Raw genomic sequence first — 9,362 nt, forward strand, 5'->3', positions numbered from 1 at the left:
AAACGTTGAAAAAATTTTTTTTAAAAATAAATAAATAAATTTCCAATTAATTGACATTATTTATTCTCCTGAAAATATTTACAAATAGATTTTACATAATTATCCGAGATCATCTTTGTCTGAAACCCAAAGCCATGGCTTTGAAGCACGGAGGCTAGGCTGTGGGCCTCCCCTCAGCACCAGTGGAGAAAGGTTCTGTTCGCCTCCTCTAAGGATGGCTGGCCGGACGCACTGAAAACAATCCAAGGAGGTGGGACGGCAGCCACCGTTTGCGCAGGAGAGGCTGACCCACCCTCTAACTGCTGGATGTGCTCTGGTGTTTGTGCCCCAAACCCTGTGGGCAGCCACCATGCCCATGGCTCACAGCGGATGGAGGCCTTGGAGGCGGCACACAGGGACACAGGCCTCCCTGCTACTCGCCCTCACCACAGCCCAGCCTGGCTGGCATCCTGGCGTCCAGGCCTGATGCTGCTTCCTCTCATGTGTGGGCAGGATGATTTGCTCTTGCATCACTGTCTCCCCCGCACGTCCTAATGCCTTTCCAGAGTGGTTCCTGTCTCAGGGGTCCCTGAAAGTGCCTTCTACCAAAGCAGAGAACACTCACCCCCACCAGGCATACGCATGCTCGTGACTGAGAGAGGCCCAGCACACTCGAGTGAGATCAACCGGCAGTAATCCTGATGCACGCCAGAGGCCCTCTCGGCCATTTCCCATCTTCCTCTTTCTTCCTGGACAGTCTAGGGCCTGACGTGTGACCCGAGAGTCCTCTTCCCTGTGGGAGGGTTGGCACCGTCCTCCCCACCCTGATGCCTCCGGGTTATGACTAGGCAGAACAGGCCTTCTCCAGAAACAGGTGGACGGGGGAGGTGGTCCCGTCTATGTCCAAATCTCTGGAACATATCTATGTGACCTTATTTGGAAAGGCAGTCTTGGTAAGTGCAGCTAAGTGGAAAACCTGGAGACCACCCTGGACTCCCTGGGGAGTACACAGATAAGTGTTCTTAAAAGAGGTGTCATGTAAGATACACCAAGAAGGGACAGGGCACGGAGGCCAGCAAGCACCGAAGCCAGGCAGGATGGAACCTCCCTGCTCCCGCTGAAATCTGCCCATGCACCGGGTGGTGGTGGACACAGAGCTGGCCTCAAGTCAGGACTGGAAAATGTGCCAAAGGAAGACAAGGAGGAGAAAGAGCAGAATCCAAGCCACCTCTTCCCACGGAGGACTCAAGCGACAGGGAGGTAAGAGAAAGCAGAACGTCAGAGATCTTGAGAAACACCATCAAGTGAAGCCACATCATCAGGAAGGAGGCAACAACCCCTCTTGAACACGCGCCTGCTGCCCCTCTGCAGAGGCCATGAGGACAGACCCCTCCGAGTACCGCGGAGCACCCATCTGGGATTTTGCAGGACTCGGCTAGCAGAAAGGCGAGGAGGAAAGTGTGAAATCACAATTACATTCAGAACACTCGATGTGACACACAAGAAAGGACCTAAAGGGCAGCAGTGATGACGATAGGGTGGCCTCAAGGAGGAGTGTGTAGTGGTAGGACAGTCAAGGGTATTCTTTGGGACCTATCGGGTCTGTGGAAAGACGGGTGGGACCTGGCGGGTCTGAGGGACCAGGCAGGCCTGCAAACCCCGGAACATTCAGTATGGGGCGAGCACAGCCAAGGATGGCTAACGCGTGTTCTCAGAGAGGCCACACCCCTCGGACATTTGCTCGGTGCTTGGTCTATTTCTCAATTGACATTTCTTTTTAAAGCATAATTGGATTCACCAAATCAAGTTTTAATAAACCATGTGCAACCTAATGTAATTCTGGGGAATGGTCTGTTTCCAGAAACTCTCAGATGCCAAAGGCTTGCCCAGCTTTGGTGGGGGAAAAAACAGAATCCTAGATGTAAAACGCAGGGAAGCACTTTGTTGTTCCAAACCTCACACTTCACACTAAGGACTAGGAAGTGCAGAAACTAAAGATCAGCCAGCAAAGGTTCTGAACAGGAAGACACAGAATGACCTAACTATGCCCTGACAGAAAGAAGGGAAGTCTTACTCCACAGAAACTATGTATCCTTCACAGTAGTAAACGATCGGCCCTGGCGGGAGAGACAGTACAGGAAGAGGAAATCCCAGCGATTGTCAGCTGTGCCCTTCACACAAGGCCCACGGGTCAGGGTGTCCATCCCTTGACCCAATGGCCATAAGCTCTCTGTGGCGGGGAGGGAAGGAACCATCCCAGAGTTGCCTGAGCTATGAGGGATCTTGTGCGAGAACCTCCTGAAGTGGCCTCGTGAGGGCTGCTTCGGAATCTGTGTCTTCTGTCTCTGCCCCTCCCATGCTCATGCTCTCTCTGTCTCTCAGTAATAAATAAACATAAAAAACTTAAGGAAAATCTACAAATGGAGATTGAGGTCCACTCTAAACTTATTCTAAAAACAAATGTATGAAGTGGATTTCAGTAAGAACAATAAGACCCTTATTAGAGTTGCACTACATAATTTCCAGGGTCTCGCGCCTTCCTCCTGGGTGCACACCCAGCACCCTGCCCCGTGGTGGGAGCCCAGTGCTTCCTGATTGGTCTTCTGAGAGTTGTGGTGCCAGGGAGCTCAGGGTGGGCGTGGGTCAGGGGTGGGGGGAGGACGGGCCCAGGTTCCCCCCCCCACAGGCTTGCCGCGGCCTCAGCTCTTAGGTTCTGCGTGTCACTCCAGGCAAGCTGCCCTGGCACCCAGGACTATAGGCTGTGCTAGAGCCAATGCACTGAGGACACCCACAAGGCCTAGCTGTAGTAGGTGGAAGAGCACACTAATTTTCAAGCAGATAAGCAGGGCCACAGCCTTGTTACATACGAAGTTGGCCATTCTCCACCATTTTTTACATTCCAGTCAAAGAGCCTCCTGTGGCGCCGTCCCCGAGGGGCTGGGGCAGGTCAGCGTGTCACGGACCGACGACCAGCTGCATCTTCTTTGGCTGCATAGAGGACAGAGAGGAAGTGACCCAGAAGTCTGCAGGGAGAGTCTCTGCTGACCCAGCAGCTAAGTCACAAATGTCCTTTTGTCTACATTGTTTTCTCCAAGAAGGTGCCTTCCTAAAGTTTTGTCATCATCCAGAAATCAAGACTAATTGGAAATTAAAAAAAAAAAAGTGTATATTAAAGTTACCAGCCCTTTAAAATGACCTCGCTCTGCAGTTTTGTTTACAGGTATTTACCCACATTCCTGACAGCCATCGGGCCCCCTGCCCAGAAGGCAGCCCCAGGGGGTAAAGGGGGACAGGGCCACACTTGTGCCAGGACCCTGACCGGGCACAAGTCAGCAGAGTCCTGGGCTGCCTGGGCCTGCTCCACTGTCTATGTGAAATCACCTTCCTGCCATAGAAGATACTACCTTTTCGTTTTCCAAATAGTCTTTGAGCTGCAGACACTGCCACACGCCGGGACAGTCCCACAGCGCCCTTGCCCTTGCCCTGTTCTCCTCACAAGCATGGGTTCGTTCTTACGGCAATGACGACAGTCTTAAGTAGTGGTGTGGGAGGAAATCAGTCCTGGTTTTGTAGAAGGAGAATGCAACGTTTTGTGTCTTTTCAAATAAATAACTGAAACATTCCCCCAGAGCACAGGGCCCTGGATTGCAGTGAGATATCCGGCTACTGCCAAAACACAACTTACAGGCTCTATTCCCAAGCTGCAGCCAACATGTTATGATGTCAAAAATATTTCTGAAGAATATCAGTGTCAAATAGCAAAAATGAAAGCAAATTCCTCATCTCTGTGAAACTATTGGTTTCTCAATAGCTAATTGGTTTATTTTTTATAGTTTTTTTATTTTTGAAAGAGGCAGAAACAGCAAGAAAAGAGCAGGGGCAGAGAATTGGGAGAGAGAATCTTAAGCAAACTCCCCACTGTCAGCTCTGCGCCCACTGCAAGCCTCAAATTCACCATGTATGAAAACATGTCCTGTGCCGAAACCAAGACTCAGATGCTTCATTGTCTGAACCACTCAATCGCCCTTTTCAAAGTCTCAGAGAGAGAGAGAGAGAGAGAGAGGAATGTGTATGAGGAGAAAGAGGCAGAGAGAAAGGAGGAAAAGGACCAAAAGCAGGCTCCACGCAGAAAGCAGCCAATCCACAATTTTTGTTACCTCAGACCTTACAAAAATACACATTTCGGGGCCGGGGGGGGTGGGAGAACCAGAAGGCACTACCATAAATCTTACTGTTTTCTTTACAGAAAGTATAAAGATGTGAAATAAAACACATCGGCAACATTTAAGAGACAGAATTTTCCCAGCATGGTTCCAGGAGCAAAAAGTCTACTTTCAGTAAGAAATTTTATACCATCCAGGTGGCAAGTATCCAAGTTATTGTAAAACAGTTTTATACACTTCAAACATAGGGGCATTCAAATCAGACCACTGTTAAACTGTTTCTACAAATTTCTATTCCAGGGAACAAAGTCCTGAGGGTTCCTACGGAATTGGGAGCATTAACAGAAATAACGGCATTTCACCTGAAGTACAACTGAGTGTGCCAGTCGTGGTCATTATTATGAGTTCTGAGGAGACTATATTGAGGCAGACGGAAAGAGAAACGAACGGACAAGTCCGGGGCTGAAGGGGAAAAAGCCTCTATGGCAAGCGGCTCTGTGGGCCCAGTGTGGACGGGAGGCAGCCCACTCCAGGCCTCGCAGGCACTCGGGGCACTGAGAGGGGCCCCATGCCTTGCCTGCTGTCCAGTGTATCGCAAAGCCCACTGAGTTCTTCCCCGGCTCAAGGCCCTGTCCCGTCGTCCCACCATCTCCAATGTCCCCCTTGGCCCACCTCCTGCTCCACCCCGCTAGACTGCAAACCACCTCTTCTGTTGAAGAGGGTTCACTTTTATTTTTCAGTTGTCGGATCACTGGGATGTGGTCTCAACATACCTCCTTCACCCACTTAGCTCTGGGACACACTCAACCCACAAGCGACCTGCTCTACAGTGGAAAGTCCCAGAGGGATATGCCTGCACCAGTTCTCTGGGCCCCCATCCCAGGCATCACAGCGCCTCAGCTGCTTGGTAGGAAATGAAACCCATTGTCTGGAATCAAGACCAGTTAAAAATAGGTGGTACTGAATAGATTGCAAAGGTCATAGTCTAAGAGAAACTCAAAAACTACAGGGGAGGGAAAAAGGAGGGGCAACCTAGTGAGTGCGCCAGAGAGCCCACCAGATGAATGACAGTTTCTGAATGCTGGTGACCATGTCCTCACAGGGGCTGCAGTTACACATGTGATGGAACTTCTGTGATCAAAGTATCTCGTGGATATTTAGATGCAGACACTCCTAAAAGCCATGTGACGGAAGTGCTCCCACAGATCCTGTTAGGTGATTAAACGGAAGCACAGGAATGCTAATATGTAGCTTCCCGAGAGCCCCAAACTCATCTGTGCAGGAGCCAGGCTTAGAGTCAAGTGCTCTGGGGTAAGGCCGTCCCTGCACAACATCACAAGGTGGAATGGGATTCCACGTGAGTCCTTTCCAGATTTCATACATGCTCTACGTCCTCCAGGAACCTTATCTTAATACGGGCCTCAGTTTCACTATGGAGGAGATATAACCTATTTGCAGCTATATAGAACCCTTTTGCAGCTATACAGAACACTAGCGTGGCCGGGGTGGACCTTTTGTTTCTTGCCTAGCAAACAGCGCAAGGGACTGATGACCTTCTTTTGGGGGCGTTGTGCAGGGAGTCCTGGTTACTGCTACTGCTGCTGAGGTTGCTCAAAGGACCATCCTGTGAGCCTGTCGGACTGGGTGAAGCACGGAAGAGCATCTTCCACGTGTTCTTGGCACACGACACACCATCCCACACGAGTGAGAAGCACAGGCCGGCAGCTGCCGGAGAGGGCTGTCTCCAGGGAGCTGACACTCTCCCTCCCAAGCTGATCTGGACTCTAAGCGCCCTGAGTCGAGAACCCTCGGCAACACTTCCAGGCCGTGACCCGGGAGCACAGAGCACATGCACAACCAGAGCCAGCCCCGGACACGGTGCCAGTAACAGAGCGGCTGCACCACAGTGTTTCGAGTGTGCTGAGCGTGTTACCAGAACGGACCGTGAGCACAGCGTGGGACAAGCTCAGGTGGCACGCACTCCACACCTGAAGGCACAACGCTGCCTACCCACCAGGCTTTCGTAGGGTAGAGCCCAGGGAAGACAGATTCTATCATACAGACGGGGAGGCAGCTGCCAGGCCCTGGAATAACGTTCCGTTCTGCAGCTACTTCTACCAAACTCCAAACGTTCAAAAAATGTAGGAGAGTAAGGACAGAGTGGACAAAGACCGAATCAAACACCCCACATTTGACTTGAGGACAGCGAGGCTTTCTCAACTGCCTCTCACTTCATGCACATCTTGTCATAACATGGTGTTCATTACTTCTGAAAAGGTGACATCCTTCCGCGCGTTGTCTAGATCTTCCTCCACCTTGGCCACGAGAGTGGAGAGGGGAGCTAGGCACTCCTTCATCTGGCTCTCCACCTTTGAAAGCCAGAAAGGGAAGCAACATGTGAGGGCCCCCACTGCTGGTCTTCATATATATATATATTTTTTAAACAAGGGGTAAAAAGGAAACCCCCTCCATTCAAATCCTGTGATGATGTCTGGAGCTTACTCTTTGCATGTGGCGCCTGATTCTTCTTCGAAGAAACTATACCACTCCAGTGCCACACATAAATGCTCTCTCACCTGGAACCAAAGGGATTGATTTTGTACACGGAGGATTTTTCATTAATCCGTACTGTAAAGCCACCCTAAGGTCCCCTTCGCTTCAAATAACATGACAGGGGGCGCCTGGGTGGCTCAGTCGGTTGAGCATATGACTTCAGCTCCAGGTCATGATCTCGCATTCCGTGAGTTCGAGCCCCGCGTCGGGCTCTGTGCTGACAGCTCGGAGCCTGGAGCCTGTTTCAGATTCTGTGTCTCCCTCTCTCTCTGACCCTCCCCTGTTCATGCTCTGTCTCTCTCTGTCTCAAAAATAAACATTAAAAAAAATTAAAAAAAAAAAACAACAACATGACAGAATGCTGGTAAGGACTTTCACGGATGCTCATGTTCACAAAATTGCTTGTTAACAGCTTTCAATTTTACATTGGAGACAATTCTTCCCCAAAATAAGTTATATTATGCAATTTGTACCAGCAAATCTGTACACACATTTCCACCAACCACTGCTTTTTATCCATAAAGACCCGGCTTCTTACAAGAATTCAAGTAGCTTAAAAGGAAACTCCAGTCACACAAAAACGCAGTGTATGCCTGATAACACACAGCATGTGCACAAGTCGAGAACCGCCGTGGCGAGGCACACCGTTTCATCCTCCCTTTTGTCGTTCTCCAATATGGAGTTCAAAGACCTTCAGCCCCTCGGCCTCAATGCACACGCCGGCCGTAGTCTTCGCCTGTAGCCTCACCACTGTTTTCCGAAGAGATCTCTAGTGCCTGGAGACGAGGAACTCCAAATGTTCCAGCAGCAGCTGGCAGGAGAGGCCAAAGGAAAACGGTGTTTCAAGAACACCTTCAATTGCGGGCCTCAAGTTCACCAAATGCAAAACCAAGTCTGAATCACTTCAGTTCAGTACCCAGTTAAGGAGCTGCCCCCACGAATGTAAGATAGCCTTCTCACAGATCAAACGAGGTCTGAGAAAAATGGGTCCAAACCAACTCCACAGGGACATGTGGACAAGAGGAGTGCTGTCGTGTGTTTAAAGACACTGGCAGTATGCCTACTGACCCTGGTGTTGTTTCTCTCTGCCTTCAGTTTGACGACCTCTTCCTTTCTCTGCAAGAGCTGCTCCTACAGCTGTTGAGCTCCTCAGCAAGGGCTGTACACTCCAGGGGTGGAGAGGGGAGAAAAGTGGAAAGTCACAGGGGGTCATTAGCAAGAGCGCACCAGGCCTCCGTGGCTCTCCAGAGTACACTCACTCACCAACCTCAGGTAGCAACACACACATGTCCCCACATCACCACCCACAGGAGTCCCAGGGATTTTCTTAGGGACCTACTCTCAAGGGGACAGACATTTTCAGGTGCCTGGCAGGTTTATGATTTAGGAACCCTGCTGACTTGGGAGCAACAGCCTGAGAACCTGTTGCCCATCCCCAGCCTCTGGCCTCGTCTGGCAAGCAGGCTTGTGGAGCTGCAGTGGGGAAAGGCTGACGGTATTCAAAAGCCCTGTCTTAGACTGAACACCTGGCCCAATCAGAGACAACCATACGAAATGCACTTTTCAAAAATGATTGTACGACTTGACGAAAGGCAGAGTCTTATTTCCTTAGTCAAGCAGGAAATATGGACGAAGGGTTTCTGAAGAGAGGGATGCCAGGGTCCGTCACCGCGCGTGGGGTTTCTCTCCCGCCAATACTGAGCGCTCGCCCAAGACACGGCGTACAGGTGGGCTCCAAGGAGGTGGACGCACACTCTCCAGTCAGTAGAGCGCAGCGCCCGGTGCAGAGCTCAATCCGTGAACCATGACATCATGACCTGAGCTGAAACCAAGAGTCAGATGCTTAACCCCCTGAGCCACTTAGGCGGCCCAGAAGTTTTGACTCTGAAGACAAACAAGTGGACAAGGTTCACTTAACAACTCAAATTCCAAATAGCGAGAGTGGTTGATTTTGTCAATGCTAGAAAATCATTATAAAAACAGGTGACATACTTCAAGTTTCTTCATGAATTAACCTTTTCCTAATCAAGGGGAACTTTACCACAGAACTACCCAAGTTCCTTGCAATCTGACTTGACAAGGTTAACCCACAGACACATATGTGATTCTTTATGTAGGGCTGTGCAGACCCATTTCTATGTGGGGATTTTTTTTTTCCAATAAATACATTGGAAACTTTTCTGGAGATGTGTGACATTTGGAAAGACTGGCAGACGAGCTGGGCAGCTTCAAAATATCAAAAATAGTAAAAGGCAGGGCACGAGGGCATGAAATATACACAGATACTTGACTATTATATCATTTCCTACCCAAAAGCATACACAAATCTACTCTAACAAGGTAAGAGTCACAAAAATGTGCGCATGTAAACAGACCTTACCTACATGGTGCCATTTGCAGTCAAGAGAAAGGTATACAAATGTGGAGACGCAGGATAAAGTCCTAACGGCATAAAATGAAAATGAGCTGTAGCAAACGCTGTACTAGGGGGAAAGTGTGCAAAACCTCCTGTAGCTATTGAGGTCACCTCAAGTGTTGCACGAATCTGCTGATCAGCAACCAGAAGCAGTTCCTTTCTCTGGTAACTCACACACCACAGTAAAAGTGATTTCTCTGGGTTCCTGTGTATTTTTCAGTGTGTTAAGCACAACCTTGAACCCTGAATTA

General features: G+C 49.7%; 1 long non-coding RNA gene across 1 annotated transcript; it reads right to left on the reverse strand.

The window, feature by feature from the left end:
• Nucleotides 1-3,096: 3,096 nt before the first annotated feature.
• On the reverse strand, nucleotides 3,097-9,010 carry LOC121036652 (uncharacterized). The gene is made up of 3 exons (XR_005793423.1): nucleotides 7,764-9,010; nucleotides 7,341-7,506; nucleotides 3,097-6,511 (listed from the first exon to the last, which is right to left on the reverse strand). It is a non-coding gene; the product is annotated as an uncharacterized LOC121036652 (long non-coding RNA).
• Between the last annotated feature and the right edge of the window lie 352 nt (nucleotides 9,011-9,362).

This window comes from Herpailurus yagouaroundi, unplaced genomic scaffold, assembly GCF_014898765.1.
Source record: "Herpailurus yagouaroundi ecotype Mexico unplaced genomic scaffold, PumYag 163, whole genome shotgun sequence".
NCBI lineage: Eukaryota > Metazoa > Chordata > Mammalia > Carnivora > Felidae > Herpailurus > Herpailurus yagouaroundi.